This window comes from Phalacrocorax aristotelis, chromosome 4 (assembly GCF_949628215.1).
Source record: "Phalacrocorax aristotelis chromosome 4, bGulAri2.1, whole genome shotgun sequence".
Classification (NCBI taxonomy): Eukaryota; Metazoa; Chordata; class Aves; order Suliformes; family Phalacrocoracidae; genus Phalacrocorax; species Phalacrocorax aristotelis.
This window is the reverse complement of record NC_134279.1, coordinates 8,357,104-8,381,840: the sequence shown is the minus strand read 5'-3', so window position 1 is coordinate 8,381,840 and position 24,737 is coordinate 8,357,104. Positions and strand designations below refer to the sequence as shown.

The 24,737-nt window shown below is 41.5% G+C and overlaps 1 long non-coding RNA gene across 1 annotated transcript in view; it reads left to right on the top strand.

The window, feature by feature from the left end:
- LOC142056050 (uncharacterized) overlaps nucleotides 1-15,957 on the top strand; it is a 41,816-nt gene extending 25,859 nt beyond the window's left edge. The window contains exons 2-4 of the long non-coding RNA XR_012660192.1: nucleotides 7,866-8,085; nucleotides 8,459-8,713; nucleotides 11,127-15,957. This is a non-coding gene — a long non-coding RNA (uncharacterized LOC142056050). The remainder of the gene's footprint in view (nucleotides 1-7,865; nucleotides 8,086-8,458; nucleotides 8,714-11,126) is intronic.
- Nucleotides 15,958-24,737: the final 8,780 nt, after the last annotated feature.

Below are 24,737 nucleotides of genomic sequence, written 5' to 3'. Positions count from 1 at the left end.
GTGAGCTCCTGCACTGAAACAGGCTAGCTCAGCTCTGGGTCACACCTCTCACACCTCCAATTAGTCTGTAGCTTTCAGACTCCATCACAATTGATTGCAACTCTTCTTTTTCTCCTTTCCATACAATTAGGTTCTTTGTTCCTCTTAAAAAACACCTGGCCAAAATTTCTGCTATATCAAAATAAACAATATCTTTATTTCCAAGATACTCATGCTATTCATGTCTCACTACTATAATTCCAGAAAAGTAGAAAAGAATGTCAAGATCCCTGCTTTTTTATTTTTTTTTTTTTAATGAAATTGGAGCATTTCTCCCTTACAAACATCTTAGATAGATAGATTGTTTTCAGGACTTTTCTGACATTGTTTGCTCAATTTGGGCTTGTTTTCTTATCACAGAGATGTATTAAAGTCTAAACGAAAACAATTTCCTTCATGTCTTGCTAACAGCTTGTCACAAAGCATCATTGTGCAACAGTGTCATCCACAATTTTAATGATGACATCTCATTTCAGGAGGGCGTGAGCTGAATCCCAATGAATAAATTCATGAAGTTTAACCTCTCCATGACCCCATTTCCACTGCGTTTTTTTCTCATCCCGCCCCAGCTCATTAACTGCCCTGACAAAAGCAGCTGAGATGAGAAGTGAGTCTTTATAGCTGTGCTTTAAACAAAAAGAAACAGTAGGAGGAAGAAGAAAGGTGGAGAGAAGCATCATGTTTGGTCTGGAAATGATCTGCTGTGCATTTGTAAGCAAGCTAATTTTTCCTCAGTATGACATGGTTCCTAACTGGAACAATGGTTCTCAGACTAGAAACTACCCTGACATTACAATTACGTTCAACCCTAACTAATTTCTTTCTAATCTACTGCGAGTGGCATCTAGCTCATTGGGATGCAGACTCTGTTCCAAGGACATCCTGTGGCTATCGAAAAAACCTCTGTCTCACACTCAATTTTCAGCAGTGTTCTCACTGTCAACTGTCAACATTAACACAGTGTTTAGGTTCCCTTTAAAATAAACCAACCCATTTTGTTGCCTTCTTATTGCTCTGCCAACTGTTGATCCCAGTCTCAAACCATTTTAATGTGGCGCCAGTTTGGTGCCCAAGTTACTGTTGACATTTGTCTTTGAGCAACTACTTTGCTTGTTCTTTTACCCCTTAGTAAGACTACTCAGAAACCAAAAAACCTGTTTCTGAAATTACTTCTTGCAACACAGCAGCTTATGAATCAGGACAGTATATATTTTACTCTGCGTTGTGTAAATGCCTAGTGAGCCTTATCGCCATGTCCCAACCCTTATACAACATTAAAACTGTTAGGTGAAGATTTTGTTTTAGTGTTTTTATGGTTTCCTTATCATGTTATTATCCCTATCTTCAGCACGGAAAACTAGCAGATAGGGATTTCAGCACGTGTCAAATTGGAAATTCTCCTCTAATTTTTCCTTTGTAACATAGTGGCAGGGTCAATCTTTGGGACATTTACTTAAATAACATGCTAAAAATCTGTATTATCTATACTGTATTAGTACACTTCAGTAAACAGAGTTTCTGTGAAATTGCTCTTTATCTCAAGTACTAAACTTCTAATAACTTATCCCCATTTCAGTTTTCTGCAATACCTATGAGCTACTCTGACTGAATCCAATTGATTCCAACAGTAATTCCATTTACTACTTTACATTTACAATGAAAAAAAAATGTAGTTGACTCCCAGTGTACTATCATTATTAGTAGACAGTGTCTTTAGCTTTACTTAAATACTTCAATCCGGGGACAAATAGCAGCAATTTTCTCCCGTTTTCCTCCACCAGGAGAAAGATATTGGAGGAACATGAGAGGAAATAGCAGTTTGTTGATGCTAGCTGAATTTATAGTGAATTGTGACTGGATGAAATCTGTTTAGAGCAAACATATCCTGTTTACTGCAGCATTTTATGGGAAGCTCTCAAATTTGCATGTTGATTACATGAAATGGAAGTCCCTCCCAGCCATACAATAGGAAAAGAGGATTGTTAAAATATGAAATCATCTCGAGCGTTGTGTGATTTACTCTCAGAGACGCAGCAAGGGACGCAGCTGTTTACGGTACGAGAGCAATCCACAGACTAGGAATAATATTGTCCAACCTGTGTAAAGTTTCCATTATATATATGAAGTTTCCAAATCCATATTTCATATACACAAAGACGTATCAAGATTGTTCCTGTGTTAGATTTCTGGGCTATTTGTCTTCAAGCTAGCAGAACCCGTGTGTGATCAATAAACACAATGAAGTGATAGGGCCCTTTTATCTTCTGTTCAGCCTATGGCAAGGATTTCATCCGACACACTACCTCGAGCCATCTTTGTCAGGCTGCATAGCAGGGGAGTCGAACTCTATGTCAGCCCACTCAAACCTGACAGGGAGCGGGTCCCCTTGAGGAGCCACGTGTCCAGAGCTTTCCCAATAAGACTGCAGCAGACTCATAGGCAGGAGAAGAAAACAGGGTGTCTTCAGACATTTATGGGTTTTTTTTACTGGTAGGCTCATGAAATTCGGGTCTAGACTTTAACAATCCACACAAACCAACCATTGACCTTTTACCTCTTGTAACTGAATCCCAGGAGGGACCCACAGGTTGGTGGTGGAGCACAGAGAGCACCTGAGGTAGTGTGGGCCCTTGCTAGGGTTTCTTTCTCTTTGCTGGACATTAGCTAGTTTTATTTCTATTGGTGCAAAACAAAGTTTGTTCAGTTCAGGGAAGGATGTTGTCTAGGGGAAGAAAGGGAAAGGAGTGAAGAGGATGGGTGTCCCAGGTGAAGGAGGTAAAGTTTGGCTGGGACAGGAAGTCTCCAAGGGACGTGCAGGCTGCTCTCTGTGATATGAAGTCACAGGAGAAGATGTCAATGAGCAACAGCTGATGTACTTGGTAACGAATAGAAGAACAGGAAAAGAAATCTTTCCTTGCAAAGGCAGATAAATACATTGCATGGATAGCAGTGGTGGGATGCTGGTGGTCACCATGACCATCGCAAGGAACAAAGCTGCCTCATTTTTCTTCTGAGTAGGCCGTATTTGTGATTTCTGTCACCAGCTCTATCAATAGTGGCACCCCACATGCCATATAAAGGATGACTTTTAAAAAGAAATATAAGAAACTTTGCAACAATTACTCATTAAAAAGTGAAAGACATACAGGTGTGGTGATACTATATTTAAATGAAAATTTTAATTTTTTCCAAGTTTGGAGGTTTTTTGTCTTTATTTTTGAAGAAGCGCATTCATCAAGTACAGGATCACAATATTTTACTGTGGCTCCAGATGTCTATTTTTTTTTGCTAAAAATACTTGATGAAAACAATTCACCCCTTGTTCTAAGCTCCATGACTTAAATCCTCAGATCTGTTGATGTATAAATTACAGCTGTCTGCTCTCCACCACTCCGTGAAGAAATAGCTGCCATAGTAGCTAGAGCACATGGAGATAATTCCCAGTTACTCTAGCCAGCACCAGGGAGCACAGCGAGGTTGTGTGTACATGCTTTGTGAGACTCTCCCTTCTAACCCAAAGCTTCTTGCCCTCCCAGAACACCCAGTCCAGCAAAACTTCAAATCATCCAAAAAGTAAAGTACTTTATTAATATATAAACCTGCATCTGCCCCGGTACAGGGCAGTAGCCATGCGGGCTGGGTGCTGGTTTGGTTGCGGTGGTTTGGCAGCTTCCTACACCAAAAATCTCTTTTTCCTCCAAGTGGACATTAATGGTGAAGGGCTCTGAGAAGGTGATGGTGTGAGGAGAAGAAGTTTTTTCACTAGTCACCAACACAAAACAAGTCTGAGGGTGAGCCAGAGAGAACTGGTAAACAGGACAATAAAGGGAATCAAAGAAGGAAACTGGGGAGAAAGGGAGAGAGAGAGGGGAAAAGGTACAGGGAAGGGGAAAATTATGTATGGGTGTGGAGGTAGCCGACATGCAGGAAGGATATGTGAATAACAGTTAGCTCCAAGGTTTAACTCTTAAGTACACTGTCCCTTCCTCAGGAGTAGGACATCAATGGGAGCAATGTGGGCTACATGGTAGAATATCACCCTCATCTAAAAAGAAGTGGTCAGAGGGATAAAAAACCAGAAACAATGAATGTGAGTAAAAACCAAAACAGTGATGTGGTAAAGAGCTTTCTAAGCCTTTGTGCCACACGTGTGACAAGTTAAGAAATAGTTAGACTTCTTTTGCTCTCTGCCACCTAAATATAACCTTAGCCTCTGATCTCTGTCCTATACTGGAAACGTTTGCACTTGTGAAGAGGTTTATATTAGCAAAAAACTGACAAATGTGACTGTTCATGAATGAATTCAAGCCGTAGTTTTTCTAAGGTATAGCTGCACTTTTAAAGACATTGAAGATCTGTTAAAATGTCTTTACAAGGCAAAAATGTAGCTCTACATACCCCCCCTTCCAGTAACTGTGTACACTTATTCTGCCATTTACCAGGGTCTTAAGGATGAAATTTTCTTCCATACTGATCCCAAAACGTCTGTCTACATGTTTTCATTTAACTGCTGATGTGCCTTTAATTCAGCTGCTAACACAAACACCTATATATTCAGCTCCTGTTCCAGTGGCATAGGTGATATCCCTCAGGCTCCAAGGAGCTTGACGGCTCATCTTCTATGAGTGTCACTGCACGAACTGTAAGCCCATGTCAGCCATGGGTGTCCCTCTGTGACTGACAGAACCAGTATTATAAAGGCCAGATGTACAAAGGTGTCCAGTTCCAAGCAACCACAGAGACAGAATATTGATAGAAAAGCAGCAGATGTCATAAGTGTGCTTTTTAGAGACTTAGGAGAGTAAAATTCTTTAAAGAGCCGGTCCAGAGAAAGTAATAACTTCAGAAGAGGTCCTGAAGACCTCTGTCAGTCAAAGGATCAAGTGGTGACTTAACAAAGTGGTGCTTTGACAAAGAACTGAACTCAAGTAGCAAATCTATATTTAGGTGTTATGGAATGTTTTGCTGATCCCCCTTTTTCTGTTAAATTGACCTTATTGCCCAGAGACACTGAGAAGTCAGCTCATCAACAGTTGCTGTTACGCTCTGTTCTCCTGCTCAGTTAGCGGCCTCACAGACATCGCATAGGCAGCAATATTTATGGCAGACAACATTGAGACAAAAGAAAAGAGCTGCAAACCCCAAACCTCTCCTTCCTGCCATCAGCAATGTTCAGTAGATACAGATTCAAAGGAATGCAAGAACAAAATTAATTCCCCAGGGATGTAGGTCAGTTTGAAGAGCTGCTATGTAACTACAGGCACATTTTTCCCAGATAAATTATGGCTCACAGTGTCAAACATAGACTCTAATTGAGTAAAATGTACTGATCCGTCTTACTGAATGGGGCTTTGTTTTCAATTAGGACATAGTTCCCCTTGGCCTTGAATTTTTCAGGGACGATTTTCAGATGAAAAGAAGAAATGCTGGGCACTGAGAAGGCAAAGGGCGAAGGAAGCCTGAGGACCCTCATTAATGCCGATTTGTGCTATACACTCATCTCTCAGTGTAGATGTGGCTTTGTCACTGTCCATCCCTGTTAAGATAATATCAGATAATCTTAATTACAGCTTTTTCTACATGAGACTGTCAAAGCACTTCATAAACTTCTTGCTAAATCTGAGGATATTTGGCTGCTTTATTTTAGTAGTGGAAAGGACCGTGACAGTCAAAGAATATGACCTGCTACCTAACACGGGCTATCTGCTTTTGCCCTGTAATTTCTGCAGCAAGTCCTTGTCCTTAAAAGGAAGTTTTTTCTATAAAAGTAAACCTTAAGAAAAGAATGGAGAAACCTCCATCCGCCGGCATAGAGCAGGGCAGGGAACCAGCGGGACCCCACATCTTGTCACCAAGCACCCCTTGGCCCCCACCAGCCATTTTCCTCCCACGAGGAAACCCATTGGAAATGCTGGTTGGAGGAAGATGCTTGAGGCTTAGGTGATAGCACTAAACTCTGGTCAAAGCCAAGCTAGAATTGACAGTATGAGTCAGGGGACTCTCCTCGTGACAGATGTGAGCAGTGCCACGGGGTGTGTGCCTTGGAAAAGGTTTGTTAGCGTGCTCTGCTCCAGGTTATTGGGATCCCATCCAAACTCCCATCGTCTCCCCCTCACTCCCTTCCTGCCCCTTGGGATACTGGCAACTTGCAGGCTGCCTCGTACTTTGGGGGTTTGTTTGGATTTCTTTGGGGATAGCTGTGACTCAGCCAACGTCTTTGGAAGAAGGACGTCACCAGGTGGAAATGCCTGGCTGTTGAGAGTGTTTTTCTGTTTTGAATGAGGAAACTGGAGCTTGGAGAGAAGGAGATAAATTAGTCAATGATTGAGTTTTGCTGCAGGAAAAAGTGAATTTCAAACCTTCTTCAGAAAGCGTTGTGCGCTAAATGTGATGCTGGCAATGCCGCTCAATTAATCATTTAAGAGAAATAACAGCCAGGTTTCCCTCACCTTCTGCTGAAAACTGGGCACCAAGTTGCCTCAGTTGCTACAAAAGTGATTAATTCTCTTCTGCCGCCGCAGCATACAGCGTTTAATTGGCTTTTAAAATATACATGTATGTATCTTTTCTGTGACGTTTTCTTTTTGGTGTGGCAATTGGGAAATGATTTTAACCTTGAATTTTTATTTTAGAACATAAAAATTCAATGACAGAGAAATATTGTCTCCTTAATTTATGCTTTTGGGAAATGATACACAATTTTGTGGATATTAAGCAAGAGTTTATATATAGCATTTAGGGAAAGGCATACACAGTATGTTGAGCCAAAATCACGTCAAAAATGTTCCAGTGAACATGCATCACACATTTATACATTTGTAGGATGTTTTATATTGACAGGCCAGCAGCTGCTTTACTTTGTTTCTGGAACCTCTGCCCAAATGCTCTGTTTCACTCCTGCATTCAGTGGTACTTGAAAATTTGTCCTGGCAATAACAAAATCTCTAATTCCAGACTGATTTATTAGAAAAGGAAAAAGATAAAGTCAAGGAAACTCTCTTCAGTTACAATATATTAATTCTTGTCTTTGGAAATGAAGAATCAGTGAAATAATGAACTAGCAATGTATGTAAAACTATGTAAATAAATACTTATTATGACTCAGTTTGCTAGCAACTAAACAATTTCAGATCTAAAATATTTTATCATAAAAAACCATAATATTAAATAATATTAAAATATTTTCAACAGAAATAAAAAATAATTGCATGGACCTATCCAGATGAGGATATTTTAATCTGGTGACAAATATTAACACTAAAATCCTTTAGTTTCTTATTTTGGGGAATTGCAAAGGACTGTTTTCATCTGCAGCGACACCCTTTCTGTACCTACGCCCAAAAAAAATCATTCCAGCATAGCTAGAATTGCATAGCCACGGTATCAAAACACTCTGATTGTATCTGCAGTTAGATTATTGCAGGTATGCTCTTCCCACAGCAGCTTGTAGTCTCTTGTAGGTGGAAACCGGGTTGAATTTAAAACAAGATATATATATATATATATATAAAGAGAGAAAGTACAACCCCATCTACGCTGGGCTCTTCAGCTGGTGTAACTGTAAATCGCAGACCGCAGTTTTGCACGCTCCTGATGGATATAGATTTGATGGCAGAAATTTATACAGTAGCCTTGGCTTAAGTGGGGTCAGTATTGATAGCTATGATATAGCTCTTTAATTACAAGCGAGGACTCATCGCTGGCAGCAGCATTTCTTGTGGGTCTTCCCAGTAGGCGGCCAGAGCACGGCCAGAAATTTTGGTTGTGTGTCACTTTACAGTGACTTGGTCAGCAAACCTTAAAAGCATGGCAAATCTGGTTTCCAGGTGGCAAAAAGACTGACGAAGCAGTAGATAACGAAGAAGACGGGTCAGTCCCTGGTGTGACCTGGACTGCCTCACAGAGCACGTGCAGACGGTAGTTTTTCAGCGCAGCCAGAGCGACGGCCAAGGATGCAACGCTGGGATTTGCAATGGGGATAAAACGAAGTGTCACCTTCAGGAGGACCTCTTCTGCTGTGGAAGCTGTCCCTTTGCTTTTCCTCTGGTCAGATCATTCATATCAATATAGTCACTGAGATTGTAACTCAGTGGACATGTGGCTTATAACTTGCCATTTGTGAAAGCTAGGTTGGTTCCTTCCCAATACAGCCTATTTATCCCTCAGGGTATTACTTCTGTTTGTAATGATCCTTTCACTAGTTTTCACCTAGTTCTTATGAACTGTATTTACGTTTTAAGAGGGAAAGAATATTGTTTCTCATAGTATGATAATATGGTCTTTTTATCACATCACTTTTAGCTATCTGGTGTATAAAATGTGGAGCTCTAGAAGATAATGCCTCCTCTGGCATAAAGTGTTTAAATACCTCTGCTTCACCTAGTCACCTTGTCAGAGCACCTTCTCTACTTGCCCATAGGATTCTCTGCTATGACATTCACAGTGACACTAAAAGTAGTTTTGATGAGTTGTGGAGACCCTGGTGCTGAGCCTTCTACCCAAAGGACCTTCTCACTATGGCAGGCCTGGAAAAGGCAGTCAGTGGCATAGAGGGAAGAAAGAGGACAGAGGTTTCCACAGAGTGGAGGTCTTCTCTGGTGATCAGTAAACATTGGGAAAAGGAGACAAGCTGGAAGGCTAAGCCAAAACTCTTCAGAAATTCCCATTGACAGAGGTAAGATGCTTTGATTTCTGTACCCCTTCTGTTTTGGCATAATTTCAAGGAGATTTACTCAAACAGAAATGGTCTGTGCCTCTGCGCTTTCCCTGCTTCCCAACCCGTACGTTCTCACTGGAATGGAGACCATATGCTGTCATCCTAAAGGACAGGAAGAAATAAATCAAGATGATGATGCCAATGTTTGCACTTACCAGGACTAGCTGATGGAATGCTATCTCATTTCCTTCTGACTTACATTTTATTCCAAGCTTGTTTAGTGTGAAAAGACTGTGAAACCATTCCAGAATCATCCAAAATGGAAATTAGGAGAGACAGCAATAAAAAAAATATCCATAATGGGCCCTATTTTTTAAATACTATTAAGGCAAGGTTATTGCTACAGTTATGATCTTAAACTCTGTTTTATTTTTATAGCTATGATAGCAGTTAACGGTGCCTTTGCCTAGCCAGCTGCCTTTACTGAATAAAATGTCGGTAACAGCTTCCTGCAGCCAATCGGTGGAGCAAGTAATACGGTTACTGCTCCAAACTGCTGGTTTAAAATCCAAAAGGGAAATAAACAGAAGTTCTTATAATACCAGGGAAAAACACCTGCAGAAGAAATTGGCAAAGAAAAGGAAACCCAGCTTTAGAAAGCAGATTGAACCAATGGATTTACACCTCAGCAGTGGGGTCTGGTGGGCAGCAGCCCCAGGGCGGCTCTGTTAAGAAGTCTGCAAATGAAAAGAGGTTTGAGGGTTTATCAGAATACAGTTTTTTTTCTTGATGGAAAGTATGTCTTTTCAGAAAGTTACCCTTTGAATAAAACTATTACTTTTGATTGAAAATCACCTTTGGTACATTTATCAGTCCCATCAAAGGTGTTTATACGTTCAGGCTGACCAATTTCTCATAGGTTTAATTATCTGACTTGTTTTTCAGTTCCATGGTGAGGTTTCTTTGGTTAATTTATAAAATACTTTAAAAATGTAAATATAATATATGAGTCAGAATTCATTATTCATTATTACATTTTTTTAAGTTAAACCACCAAGTGTCATATTTAAAAATATCTTCCGTGCAGTCATAAAGTATTCATAAGCCAGATCCAGCCATTTTACCTGGTCTGTTACCGTAGGACAAAATATCCAAGTACTTCATGCAACAGAAGGGTGCTGTTGCTTAGAGAGGTTTGAAAGTTAATATGTGAAATATGTCTATTTAGGATGGGTAAAATAACAAGAATCACTTGTTATGTGAAGCAAAGCTATACCTATGCTCAATAGAAATCCCAGTCAACAGATTTGATGAGGCCAGGCTCTGTAAGAGGGGATTTCGTGTAGGATATTACGGACACCACACGTAGTGAGACAACTGTAAACAGCACACAGAAATAAGGGAAGTGCCCTCTGACTTCAGCCAAAGTATATAACCATGAAGGAACTTAACACAAAGATTTCTTTCAAATAAAGAGGAGCTATTTCCCTGACAGGGCGCACTGGCAGCAGCAGCCCCAGATATTCCCCAGTGTTCCAGCATCAGCAGCAGCTCATTGCCCTAAAGATGTTGGCACTGGTCGTGTACCCTGGGAGCCCATATAAATCCCTGCTAAGCAAGAGGCAGGTTTAATCCCTGACATTGGGGTGGTCTCCACAGCCCCAGGCAAGCCATTCTGTACTCTCTGCGAGCTATTCGTTTGCCAGCTGAAATTCACTCCTAATTTTAAAGAAGTGATACAAAAAAATAGCTGCTGAATGAAGAGTTACCTTATGGTGTAGAATCAATTAATCCCTTGGGCTGATTTTATTTCAGTGTTGCTCAGCCCAGATTTTAATCTCTTTTCAGCAGCTCCTAATTCTGAGATAAGTAGCAACCCCATAAACTAACAGTATGTTTTTAAGAACACGCTAATGTTCAAACATTCAATAATTATAGTAGTAATTGTTTTGCATTCCTTTAGCTAAGGGAAAATAAATCAAATGTCAGTGTGTCATGTCTAACCACTTCTAGCCGTTTCCATAAGCAGTTTAATAAAATGCTTAACACCTGTTCGATATAAGCCATGTGTGACTATATTGGAAATAAAACACTAAAAGTAATAAAATAGGTAAGTTTAAGTGCAGAGCACCAGATACGCAAGGTGGGAAAGCAGAACTATCATTCTAGCCAGGTCGCCTTTTATACTATCTTGGAATTAAGTGAACATATGGTGAATTAGGATGTGAATCTTCTCACCTACCTCTAACACTAAAAAACACTAAAAAACAAACTTTTGGTCGAAGTCAGCTGCCAAGGCTCTCTGTCACTTGTGTCCCAGCTTTCTCTGTAGTCACAGGGAGAAGTAAACACCTTCAATGTATCATTTCTGGGTATAGTTCATACACATCACTGGGCTTTAGCGGTGCCTAACTCTCTCACTTGGTTGCAGAGAGGACTCAGAGGCGGTTCCAGCTGCACACCTGACTTTTGGATGGCTGAAGCTGGGTGAGATGTATCCCAGCCTCAGCAGAAGCTTCCTCCGTGTCACGCTGCGGTCCTGCGTTGCATCCCACCGCTCAGTTGCACTGGTGTAGTGCATCGAGCTACTCTGCGGGTGTTCCACAAACAGGGAAAATTTGGAAGGAAATTGGGAAAATGGAGCAGCCAAGAGTTTCTAAAAGGTCTCGGTGAGTGATGGTTTCTGTGCGGTCTGAAAACTGCCCTGCTCTCACTTAGGCATTTGCAAGGCCAGGACAGTTTCAGGGGCACAGAACCCCAAATTAAGCACAATTTCAGTAACTGCTCTCAGAGACCAGGTCACTGATACTTATGAACGTCTACGGTTCTCATAGGCTTAAAGGAAGGTAAAATACTATTAATATTTAAAAAAAAAATCTCAACAGCAGGAGAGAAAAAAAAAAAACCCATCTTGCAGCTGCATTTTAGCAAATTACACTGCCTTAAGAATTGCTCCTAATATTACCGTGAGGAATACTACTGGAAACCAGCAATATACTTAAAAACAGGGAAAACTTGTAATTCTTGCCATTATTACACTCTTTTTTCAGTATATCATTCCAAGGTTCCCTTGTCTTTGTTGAACTTCTCTCATGTGCAGTAATATGGAGGACAATGAAATACCCTCTGAAAAGAGAGAAGCCCTCAAAAGTTTGCCTTATTCCCTTCAGGTCATACAGGGCAGGGATGGAGATAAGCACTGTAGCACAAGGCAAGGACAGCTTCATACTGTCTGCAGTGCTGTGGCATACGGGCAAATCATACTCAGTCAAACACTGGTTGAAGGAGGCTTTGGAGATGATTCCTCCTGAAAAGATGTCTTAATCAACCGATCGAGCAGAATCGTGGTGAAACTCATCAAGCCCTGTTCTGTCAGCTTAAATGAACACACGTATCAGTGACTGCACTTAATGCTCAGCTGTGATTCCACCCTGACCCAGTCAAGCTACTAATTTACCCACAAATAGCCACCTAAACCAGAAAAAGCTTCAGTTAATGGGCACCATTTCAATGTGTTACATTCAATAGCAAGAGACTAAGACTAGTCTAAAATTTGCTTTGCATTATTCTTTCAATATATTTACATGCCTTTCAGCACCTTTGTATGTACTTTTTGCCTCTGATTTAATCCTTCCCTCTTTTTCCTTTCCTCTTCCTCTTTACCCCATTCCTCTCCTGCTGTGAAGCATGAGAGTCTGAAACAGTTATTTTCATTGAACTCCACATTTCTGCCTCTTAAGAGCAACTCAGCTCTCATTTTTTATTACAAAAATCTGTACTCAGGCTCCTACATGCAGCATATGTTACATAAATTTGATTAACTATATTGCAATAATATGTTTACTATGAAAAATAAAGCAAATTAGCATTCAGATCGGTTACTAATTATAATATCCCCAACTTGAAATGTTACACACGCATGAACTGTTACACACATGAAGAGTTACACATGCAACCGGCGTATATGCTTTTGTGAACCTAATTTTAATTTACAGGACTCTGGTATAATCTTTTAGTTGATTAGCTATTAAAAACACAACCAAAATTATTCCAAGTGTGTCTGCATAGAATAATGTCCGGTTTTTAAAATCTAAATAAGGAATGCCTTGAAATTAAGACATTTTTCTTAACTGCAAGTTAAGTGTTTATTTAGATTTTTTCTGAGAAGTACAGGTAGCTGAAATGATTTAAAGTACTGTATGATTCTCTGTCTCTGTTTCCTGAAGTAATTCACCTTGCCTTCTGTAGCCACCTATTCTGACAACTATTTACCATAGGCAGGCGTGTCCTCAAAGTCAGAAGGAACGAAACCCTTATCCCCCATGAAGGCAGTGGGAAGACAGTGGGATGCACACTCTTCATAACTCAAGAGTAGTGATATTAGACATTAAATGAAGGAATTCAGAGCTGAAGAGGAACATTGTGTATTTTGAAATTTCCACACACACGTGGCACACTTGATCCTAAAGGGACAGTATTCCTCTGTGTGGCCCAACACGGATATTGCATTTTAAATAACTATACTAAAATGTTAGAAAATGTGACGGTTCGATCTTTGCCTTGTTGTCTAACATTGTATTATAATTGATTCACTCTCCTTTTAAAAAATGGTTTTGGTTTCCCAGCAGTCATGAATTACGAGTAAGACGGACTAGAAAGCAAGCTCCAACTTTAGCAATGTGATAGTATCTAACCTTCCTGTGACTTCCTTTACTTCTCTTGCTAATCACTGATATTTGAAGGTGAAAGATGCACGTCATGTCTAATCCCAGAGGGTCATATGAGTTTCATATCTTGAGGCTCAGTGTGATCTTTTTTTTGCATGCTATGACTCTTTCTAGTTTTTGATAAAGCTGTGCTTTGCATTCTGTTTGGCTTCCAGTATGCCGTTTGTGTGTTATTTATAATGTGATCTGCTGCATTATGGAATACACTTTGCATACTGCAGAGATTCTTAAAAAAATCAATAAATCTTTAGTCCTTTAAAAGGTTACACTGCCTTAGTCTGCATTTGCCCCTTGAAAAATAAGACCTTGGGCCATGGCCAGGGCTTCTAGAACCTACTATACTGCAAGTAGTAAATAATAATTATCTCAAAGCAAACACGGGTCTGACCAAGCCCAGGCTGTTCAGTTATCCTTGTGCTGCCACTTTGCTTCCTCTTACTGAACAAACCATGAGGAGCAGGGTAAAGCGAAAGGGGAAACATTAAAAACCACAGGCTTAATACACAGGTCTTAGCAATGCTACTGCGGTCTTTGTCTTTCTTTGAACCCTTCCCCCCTCGCTCTTCTACATAAAGCAAATAGCAGTGACATTCTGCAGCCGCTTCAATAGCAGAACAAACTGCAGCTGCAGATATTTAGTAGAGAATTTGTATTCCTAGGCATCAGCTAAAAAGAAGGGTTGCTCAGCGTCATTCAAACAAAAAGCCCCAAATCATGTAGCAGATTGCATGTCTCCTCTTTTTCTCTCAAAATGATATGTCTTTATGCTTCCTCTAGAGTTATTTCCCTCATCTGCGAGCTTCCTGCAATAAAAAGTTGTTATTTTTTCCATATTTTGATTTTTGTTCGGGCACTTTTTTTTTTTTTTTTTAATGCCATGAGTACCACATTAATAAACCACTTCTTCCCGTTGCCTTGATTGTTCTGATCCACTACAATGGAAATAACATTTGAGTATCAAGGCAAGGCAGGGGCAGAAAGTACAGTAGGTAACACTGAAAAAAATCTGTATTTAGCCAGAGGTTAGTGATTAGTGGTGAAAGACATAGTTAGGGCCAAACTAGAGCTCTAGTAATCTTCAGAAGATGTGCTAGAGTTAGACTTTTTGCAAATGTTTGTAGTTCTATTTTATTTAGAAGGTAGTTGGATGAAAGGCGATGTTGCTGAAGAAAATGTGACCAGCCCCCAAGAGCTAGAAATGATCATTCCAGCAAGGCTGGGAGTGCAATTTCTTGTTGGCTCAGGAGCTGGGATAAGCTTTATGTGCTTATCCAAACATACCCTTTAAACTCTCTGTGTTCAGCCGTCCCATTAGGTAAGCCAACTGGCTTAATTATCCCTGAAGAGCCAGGCGAGGTGTTGGCTGCCTAGCACATAACACAATGTTCTCACTGAAATTCATAGCTCTGAATTGATTTTATAAACGGCAGCTCTTTAAAAGGAATCACGCAAGTGGGATTTTGCCTGTGCAGGTCGCAAAAAGGTACAGATACAAGAGCCTGCACTTACTCGCAGATCCTTTTGGGACTGCTGCTGAGCTCCAGCTCTAGCGTAACCACCTTACCAACATCCATGCAGGGCAATAACGCTGCACTGTGATTCAATACCTTGTCCTGTCGAGGACTTGGTGGCCTTCAGGTGCAGGGAAAAGAGTGAGGTCACTCTAATATTGTCAACCAAAGTGGTGTCTTTTACTGGCATTAAAAAGTTTTATGGAAGTCTGGGAACTGTTAGAATGGGAAAATGTCATGCAAGGAACAGATTTTTCTTTCATTTACTTTGCGCACCAAATTATAGTTTGCGTGCACGCTTAATGTCCTGTGCCAGCACAAGCTCTGGTGGGTATGCAAAGAAAAAGATGTGCCTACTCAGAAGTCTTTCCCTGAATGGTTAATGTTCATCTAACAAAAGGGAAGCAAAACAAAAGATGTGAAACGGTCTTTCAAATTCATTGCTATGCAGTGCCCTTTTGGTTCTGAAAGTCTCCTCGAGCAGTTCAGAGCACCAGCAGTTTCTGTGTTTCCCCTGTCCTTGTGCAGGGGGGAGCTACCTCCGTCTTCCACCTGGGGCCCTGTAATAGTTTGTCTTCTCAGAGTTTGCATATTGATCTGTCGGTCTGGTTATGAGCTCCGCACAGCAAGGACCTCCTGGGAAGAGGGATGCGCATGTTGGGTGCTACTGTAGGTAATAAATAAAGGGAACATAACTAAAAAAGCCTTTCTGTGTCTTCACTACTGGTTTCTCAGAGGTATTTTTTTCCCCTTCATCTTCAGTGGAGGTACCATTTGGGTTTCAGAACCATGTATTTTGGAGTCCCCAGCTGCTGGAGAGAGAAGCCAGCTGCTGCCCACCAGCGGGCTGGTCGTACCCACTTGCTGTTGTGAACATCAGTTTTTTTCCACTCTGTGGAAATACCCTGAAATATTTCAGCCCCTAAACCACCCCTGAAAGCCCCTTCCACAGGTCCTGCCTCCTGGCTAGCATTTCCAGGCAGCAGGGTCTGTGCCTGGTGCTTCCCTCCTGAGCAGCAGGGCTGTCACCAGAGGTGGACATGGCAAGTGGGAAGGGGAGCAGAGGGTTGGAGACTTGAAAGCAAGGGGCTTGCTTCTCCTTTTTGTCCAAAGTATAAGCACATACAAAGGCATTTTTACAGTTCTTCAAAGCACAAAATTCCTGTTTTTTGCAATCAGCAGGACGGAGTTAGTAGCTGTTCCCATGAAGGATTATAAAAGTGGTTAATGCGAGCCCCTACACTGGCTGACTTTCCGTGCTGCTGGTAGAGGCAGCTATTCCTTCCTGTCGTTGCAGCTCTGCACTGGCTAATAAACTATGTCTGCTCGCCTGGCTGCAGCCAAGAACTGCATTTCTTCTTTCTTCCCTCTTCTGCGCGTTTTGCTTTTCATAAGACTGAGCTAAATCTGAAGGCAGTGCTCCTCAGTACTAGTAACCTTGCTGCTCTCCTACCATTTACTCTTCTGTCTGCCCAAGAGTAAGGCATCTCACCTCAGGAATAAGCAACATCATGGCTCGTGTGGGGAGCAAGTACGTCAAAAACTCGTCCCCAGAGAGGCAAGGCAAAGACGTGTTAGTTCTTGGAGAGGAGTCGCAAGCTTTCAGTGACAGTTGTTTGATGGGCAACATCTTCTATGCTATATAACTCACAGAGAATATGTAAACATATTCTCTAATGCAAACTAGACTACTTCTTTTAAACTTTTTCAAAAAACATAGTAGGGCTTTAGCACATGGTGCAACTTTCCTTGGAACTTAGCTCTAAAATGTTCAACATTTAGTTTGCAAAAAATGTTTCCTTTTCTGAAATTTCACAGTATGCAGAAGTTTTCACTTTTTTTTTTTTTTTTTTTTGTGCTTGACATGCTGGGCTTTGGAAATTTTTCAGAAATACGATGGGGCAAAAGAGCTGAGTGTCACATCCACAGCCTATTCTCAGCTCTGCCATTAATTAGGGACCCCGTCTAAAATAGATGTGAAGTAGTACTGAGTTCTGGGGTCTATACAGTGCTCACACAAACGGAGGAGTGAGGATGATGCACAATGACAGGGATTCAGTAAGAAACATAGCTGAAAGCCAAGAAGGTTGCCTCAGCAAACCACCTGTCTTCATGGTATTGAACACACAGTCGAGGCGTTGGAGAACAGCTCGTATCCCATGTGTGTCCTCCTCACCAATAAGCGTTCCTGCCTTTGGCTGTTCACTCATGTTTCATACTCTTTTTTCTTTTCCTGAGAGATTATGAGCCTTGGTGGTTTGCTCCGATTCTCCTGATGAATATGAGTTTTGTGTCCAGCACGGAAATTTTGTGAATAACCAGCCAAAGCAGCCCTGGAAGAATGCACCTGCCATGAGCGGCTCTCTGCCTGCTGGCAAACCAGTGTGCAGAGCGCTCCAAAGACTGAATACAGGCAAGGGACTCGTGATCGGCTAGCAGGATGAGCACGGGCCTGGGAAGAAAGTTTATTCATTGAATACATTATTTGCCGTGAGTTATTTTCTCGGCTCTGTTTCTGACAGTGAAATCAATTATCCTGTGAAATAAACTTCCACCAGAGCCTCACTACTTGACACGTTTAAAGTTAGACTAGAAGGAGAATGCACTTGCTTGTCAGTAGGGAACAAGCCCGCATTAGCAGGGCAGAAGCTTAGATGAGCTGTCGCAGAGTTTCCATTTCTACACCCACGATGCCATTTAATTTGTTTTATAGGACAGAGGGTGGCAGGGCAACACCAGACAGCAGGCAGGACAAACTGCAGGCTGCAAAACCACTTTGCTCGTTAGCTGGCTTGAGTTTCTGAGTTCTGTATAGAACCAGATACTGTTTTCAATGTTCATCTGGCAGGGGTGGATAAAAAGGCTGACTGTGAACAGAAAAGTACGCATACACAGGAGGACAAGTGAAAATTAGTTTGACGCGCTATCTGTACCTTTTGGTTCTTGCCACCTATTAAAATAAATGTCCCATTTTTCTGTGCTTCCCCATTTGGTTCGGAACAAATGATTTTTCATTTACAGTCTTCCTTAAGAGATCAGATGATAATTTTCTCCATCCACTGAGGGCAAGAATACTTTATGGACCTTAAAAAAATAAGCTGCTACTTGAGCAACTGTTTCTTATGAATGGACACTGCCCATTCCAGCATCACAGCGGGCACTAACGTAATCTGACCTTCCTGACTTTCTGCTCAGTCTCCTCTGTAATCATTTTGTTGTGGTGATTCAGTCCTAGAGAGCAATATGTATTTTTTCCCCACTTAAACAAACTTTGGAAAAATGTTGATTACTTCCTTCAGGCTGCTTTATACCAGAAATGCATTAATGTGGGTAGGCATCCTGCTGCCTCCTGCTGCTGTGAAGGGTGAAGTCTCCTGCAGAATTATTGTGATTTTTGGTGCAAAGAGCAGAGAACACACCACTGTCTAGGATTTCAGAGAAGATTTTCAGAGGAAAGGGCTTTAACCTGGGTATTTTCATCCCCCGCCAACTTCTGTGATTCCCCCAGAACTATATACTAGGTTTGGTGCAGTGACCAAAGAGGACTATAATGTCCTTTAAACTGCAGACATCCTCACCTTGCACAGGTGATGGCCCCAAGGTGAGAACAACGCAAGGTGCTCTAGCAGCCATGGCAGACATCGCGACATTTGCAAAGAAGGGTGAGAGCCAGGCTCTGCCTGTCAGTGGCAACGATGCCGAGCAGGGCCAATTCCCACCAGCATTTAATCAAAGTAGCTTACTTCCCTAAGCAGGTACTTTATTTAGAGAAGAGCTGTTGCTTTGATTTATATGGCAACTGGAATCTGATGTTAATTCCTAACAGCTTTCTCGTGTGCCTCAAAGTTTCAAAGTGATGAAATATTTGCATATATATTAGGGAGGATACCGCAATGGCTCTTTTATGAGTACATCCTAGCATTTTATTGCATATTGCAGGTGATCATTTTGAAAGGAAAAAATGAGTTTGCTGCCATATTTCGTATGGTATCTCCCAGGATACATTACAGATCCTAATTGACACCATTATTTCAAAATGCCCACGGACTCAGGTTGTTTTATAGGCCTATAAAGCCAATTCATTATTCTCTTCTGCTGAAGTTAAGAAAATTCTATTTGTATCTGATAAGCTGGTTTACAGCTACATCTTGGAACAGAAAACAAAAGTGTGTCAATGTTCAAAGGAAAAAAAATTTATCAGAAAATGAAGGTATTACTCAAATTTGGCCTACCAGCTCATTTTTTCTTTTCTTTTTCCCAAGTTTAGATGAATACCTGTTGCACTTAGGGAATTTTAGAAACATCGTTAGCATGAAGAAAAGAACACAACCCCTCACTACTTGTTTGTGTGGACGATAAGAATACAGGAATTATTTTCATTATTTTGTAAGACCTCTGTATCTAAGGCTATTTGCATAATTAAACTCAGCATATGCCTATTGCTGAAAATGACGAATATTTTGCCACTGGTTTTCAGTACTGCGTTTGGCAGTTTTTCCCCCCCAGGCTCCTATCAAAGTGCCAGGACAGAGTCATTATTCCTAATTCCGATGTGCATTTTAACTAAAGAAAAATATCTTTGACTTAGCATCTGTTTTCATCTCCTGCAGCCGACTGCCCATTTTGAACATGCCTGTTTACGAGAGAAAAGCACAAGAACTTCTGCTTTTTAAAGTAGGGTGTAGATCTATTGCTAATGAATTCAGCTGTGTCATTTAAGTCTCCCTTAAATTCAAGCGCGATGACCACTGTGTGAAGACGAACTACGTGGCTATGGCAGCTGACGGAGTAGCCATGATTGTTATAAACCTGAAGAAAGTATGCTGCAGTGCAGTCCTGCACATACACAAAGGGAAGCAAAGTGGTTTGTGGTGCTGGTCCCATGCACAGCTGTGCTCACGGGCATCTCTGCCCTGTAAGGAAGCCGACGACTGTCCTCGCTTCCCATCAAGAGAAAACCTGGGGAGCCGTAATATCCAAGAGTTCATTAAAGGCCTGTGCCTATGTTCCCCTCTTCTCCCCACTCCCTTTGGCGGAAACAGTTGCATCTTATTGCTTTTTACTGACATAGCTCCTTCATCAGGACCCACTGCCCTCTTCACGGAGCCTGGGAAACAATGGAGACCCATCTAGGTGCGCAGTTGTGGTCTTCGACTCCTTTTACTGATGCTCACATGCTGATTTCTCTGGCTCCAGGACAATTGCTAAGCATTCCACAGCACGTTACCTACAGCAGAGGTTTGGCACGCAGCAGGTGTGTGCCTTTCTCTGCCTGGGTATTGCAGCTTCTCGGTGAAGTGGGGTCTGCAAGGGGGCTCACTCGGTGTGCTGCCCAGGTCCTCTCCTCGCACACCGGTAACTGAGGAGGTACTTGCAAAACTGATCATTCGTTTGAACTCAAAGGGGTTTTTAGAGCAGCGCATCTTAATGAAGTCTTCTGGTGGAAGTAGCACAAGCATCTTGCTTCATAGAAGGTGAATTATACAAGTAAAGCTGAAGGAGTTGGACGTTCTGGTGAGTGAACCTCAGAGGGCGTATTGCACAATAACTTTACCAAGCCTTAGTGTAATTAATTCTGCAAGCCAGCTGCATTTCTTTTCTGGCCAGCCACAGAAGACACCACAGAAACTTAAAGTAGGATCGATAATTGCCAAGTAGTTCACAGCTCTTTCTGTTTTGTTCCGTGTCTTCCCCATTGCAGGAGCTTTATAACCTGTCTCAGCCCAGCTTCCCCTCCACCCTGCTCCCTGGCTGGGCGCCCTGGGGTCGTGGCATCTCCAGGTCCGTTACAAGAAGAAGATCTAAAAGGCCAAACCAGAAAATGCTGGAGATGACAACCACAACTCCCCCTTCTAACTTAAGCTGGTTCCCAAAAGCCTTTTTTCTTGCCTTTCTCAACATGAGCACAGATTTCTTTTTTTTGGAACATCATGGTAATCAAATCATGCCTGTGCCCTGCTAACAACAAACACATTTAAACATGACAGATTGCTGTAGTTTAGCAAAGGTCTGTCTATGCTCCAAATCTATACACGCCAATTTTGCATAGCAAAGAGTCTGCACTTTTTCCAGCTGTTGAGAGCACTTAAAACCATTGGTCTGAGGAAATACTTCAGTTGTTATTTGATTTATACTTGCAATTTTGCAAGTACATTGCATTTTCAAATTTAGCATACATGCCCAGAAATACTCTCAAAACTACATGTTAATATATTTAATGCAGTGGCCCAAACCTCTCTCCGTCCTTTAAATTAATATCTAAAGAAGGAATATAAATCATTAAAAAATGTTTTATGAAAATCAGCCTCAGCAGGTCAGATTCTGTCCTCGGACTAGAACGCCAATAGCAAAGCTAATAATAGAGCTGGCCTGATTTCCACCAGATCAACAAACACATACATTTTTGCTCTCTACTTGCAGGCTGCATTTTCGATTCATACAGTGACAGGCTGAAGCAAAATATGCAAAAGCCTTCTTCAGCTGGAGATAACCGCAGAGCAGCCGTCATCGTTACAAGCAGGAAAAGGTTACGGCTGACCCAGAAATAAGCTGTCTACGGTACATGTGAATTCTTGTTTGAGTCTGGGCTACTGCAGAGATGAGTCGCCAGGGCTGACTGCTGATCTCTTCTGTTTGCATCGAAAGCTGCGAGAGTTGTGCTGTCCTCCTCGGAAATCCCACTTTTAGGACGCTGCAGATAGCAACTGCTGCAAAACAAGTAAACTTCTAGTGCCTCTCTGCAGTTCTGCAGGAGGTTCACGGGGAGCAGAAGCCACCATACGTCTCTCAGGCTTCATTCCCCGGTAGTCACAGGGAGCGTTATGGTTCACCATGCTTTAGAAGTAGAAGAGCTTGTCTTCTGGCCAGCTGCGGGGCTGCGCTTCATCTGAGTCATCCCATCCTCTTTCCTGGGAATTTCATGTTACATAAGACACCGAAGTTGCATGCGTATCATGTTGTGTAAGGTTGTATGTGCTGAAACATGAGTGGTGGAGCTGGAAAACAATATATGCTAGTGCCAAAAGCAATAAAACACCACATTTCTGATAGCTTTACAAAACAAAGTGCTTAACAGCTTTGTCTCATGTTTCAGCTATTTCCCACAAAAATAAAACTCCTTTATTTTCTCCTCCCCTGGAGAGGGAAAATTATTTCTGAGAAAATATTTTTTTTCTTAGTAATTGTCATTGCCTGGACTAAACATTTATAAAATTCTGTATTCCCCTCCAGAAAGAAGCTCCCGTGTAACAGTAAATAAAAACAAAGTCACTTGACCTGGATTAAACTATTGGCTCCTTTGAAATACAGAAATCTGGCAGCGAATTGCAAAATTAAGATTTCAGGCTTTGGGTAACTCTGCCAGGAGCACAATTTTTTTTGGTGCATTTTTCTGTCTTGGATAAATGGGGGTGATTCCTACTGAGAGCACAAAGTGGATGATGGCTCACGAAAACAGCATCGGTGCCTGAGCAGCTGGAAAGCACGGCCGCCCCTGGCTCCGCTGACCTTCAGCAGCGCCCCGTGTCGGGCTGGTTTGTGTGCAAGCTGGGAGGGGTTCATGAAGTCCCCATCCTGAATTTCTGGGGTTTCCTGGCTACCCAGGCTCTTACCTGGCCCTCAGATGGAGTAAGCTCGCTTTTCCGATGACTCTTTAAACTACATCATCCACGACTACAGGATGAGGATTTTTTGTTACCCTTCTTGTCTTCCGAGGCAAGAAGTGTGCATAGAGGACACTGCTTTGCTTTGGCAGAACCGGTTTTAAATGCACGTGCTGTTATTTTTTGATACAAGAAGGCAAATCAAAAATGCATCACTTGCACTTGCTGGAGGTGAGGCTTGCGATGGTCATTTCTTTTGGTGGTAGTTTCCCCCAGGGACTCACAGAACTGCTTTTTCGTCTCACCTTTTTAACTCTGGCAAATGAGCCATTATTCACTGGGAGCAGTGCTGCTCAGGAACTTCGCCTTCCAGCTATGAGATAAAGCAAGTGAAATGCAGCAGTAGCCCGCAAACACGCTTGGCTTTTAACAGTATCTGTAGCAAAAAACTGGTGATTTTGTGCATACATTTTTTTCCCGTTACCCAAAAGAGAGAAGAATAGTAATAATAATAGAAAAGATATATTGGTTTATATTTTAGACACATTTCACACAGATTCAGTACCTGTTCCCTGCAGATGTTTCCCTGATTCGATTTATTTGATCAGTGTCCAAGATCCAAGACACTGAAATGTTGAGTGTCCCAAGTCTGTGTATTTAGATGTATACTTTGCAAGGTATTTCCTACTTTTGTAATTGATTGAAGTAAAATCCAAGGGGTGAAAACATTCCCTCAGAGATCTTCAAAGACTACATGTACACCTGTGGCTTAGAGCCATCATTAAAAACCAATTTTGAAAAAAAACACAACATTTCAAACAAAGACTTTTATTGCTTTTCTAGTACTGGTGATGAAGTTTAATTCACAGTAAATTATTTATTGGATGAACCTCCCCATTTTTCATAACCATGAACTTCTCCACAAGCGGATTTCAGTGAGATTTCCTTCTCATTTATTTGTTATGCAAAACACGATTGTAAGTAAATGAACTGTGAATCATAAATAATTGTAGTTTGCTGGTTATTCTGACAGTTTTATGGGATCTAGACACAATTGTGCCAGTTGATTCCTCTTGTGTAACTAGGTGGACCATGCATGTAGCCAGGCAGGGCCAGATCCACCTCTAATGGAAATTTTCTTAGTTCGTCCCTGGGGAGCATAAAGTGGGATTAAGTCCTGTCCCCCTCAGTGGAAAGCAAATGTATCTATTAAATATATAAAATTTATCTATTTAAGTATATAACTTGAAGTTATCGTTGTTGCTGCTTAGACTGAATAAGGGATGTTTGAAACCATGACAGGACTAAAAAAATTTTATTATTAGTGTTCTCACTCATAACCAGGATGGCGGCTGCAGCTGCCGCAGCGGTCTTGATGAGCTGGAGGAGTGACAAGTCTGCTCCCTCGGCATAAGAATGAATAATCCTTCCCGACTGAAGAGGTGCGAAGGTACTCGGTAACATGGGCCTATAAAGATGCTCTGTATAGGCTAATAAGGCCAGGGCTCCAGCACAACTTGATTAACCAAATATTTGAGGAAAAGGGAAGAGAAAGCACCCCACCCACGAGAAGGGCAAGTATGGGAGGAGGCTTAGCACCATCTCTTCTTATTATCAGCTGAGCTGCAGAGCGATACTGAAGAAGTCAACTTCCCTGTGCCTCAATTTCACTCTCTCTGTATGAAAAGGAGGTGACAGTACTCTCTTTCTGCCAGTTCCGTGAATTTGTGCCTGTTTCTTTAAAGATGCACAAAAACATATAGTAGCATATATAATAGGTATACTTATTTTAAATAGGTATGTTACTGTAGGTATCATTTTATCTGTTTCCCTTTATTAACATCAAGCCAATTCCTTTGATACTCATTTGATTTCATGAGCCTCAAAATATAAAATAAACTCTTCCATATTTATGTGTGGGCCATTTAAAAGGAGTCGGTTGTTTTCACCTTACAAATATAAAGATTTAGTTTTACTTAAGCTGCTACTTTCTTCAGTACGGGACAGTATGTTGTCTAACTTGCTGGAGCTGTACAGCCGTGGCCGTCTCACTCCTCTCCTATTTCCTTCCCACACCAGAACTGTGGTGACTCCTGTGTGCTAGGAGACCTTACCTCCCAGGTAAGGGCATCACCTAAACTATAGCCATAAAATGGATTGATTTAATCTTTCTGACCCCTGACTCGTGGGGGAGAACAGCTGG